At 46.2% G+C, this 333-nt stretch overlaps 1 protein-coding gene across 1 annotated transcript in view; it reads right to left on the bottom strand.

The window, feature by feature from the left end:
* The window catches only part of LOC116690741 (ankyrin repeat and BTB/POZ domain-containing protein 2), a 92,697-nt gene that overhangs the window by 47,243 nt on the left and 45,121 nt on the right, over positions 1–333 (bottom strand). The window lies entirely within an intron of this gene.

Consider the following 333-nt stretch of genomic DNA (forward strand, 5'->3'; position numbering starts at 1 on the left):
GGGGGGGGACAACGCTGGGAGGTTGGCTTTTAATTCAGTTAGTTTTTACATTATTAATATTTTTAAACCAATGACATCGCAGAGAAGAAGAACGGCGGCCGGTTTTCGGTATAAGTTGAGCGCGTTTCCCACAAGAAGAAGCAAGGAAAGAAGAAGAGGAAAACCTCCTTCTTTCACCTTCGAAATATTGCTAAAAATCAGACCCTCACTCACTCCCTCTGCTGCTGAAAGACTTCTTCACGCCTTCATCTCCTCACGACTCGACTATTGCAACCCACTACTCCTCGGCATCAGCTCCACCTCCATCAAAAGGCTCCAACTGGTTCAGAACTC

This window comes from Etheostoma spectabile, chromosome 1, assembly GCF_008692095.1.
Source record: "Etheostoma spectabile isolate EspeVRDwgs_2016 chromosome 1, UIUC_Espe_1.0, whole genome shotgun sequence".
Taxonomy (NCBI): domain Eukaryota; kingdom Metazoa; phylum Chordata; class Actinopteri; order Perciformes; family Percidae; genus Etheostoma; species Etheostoma spectabile.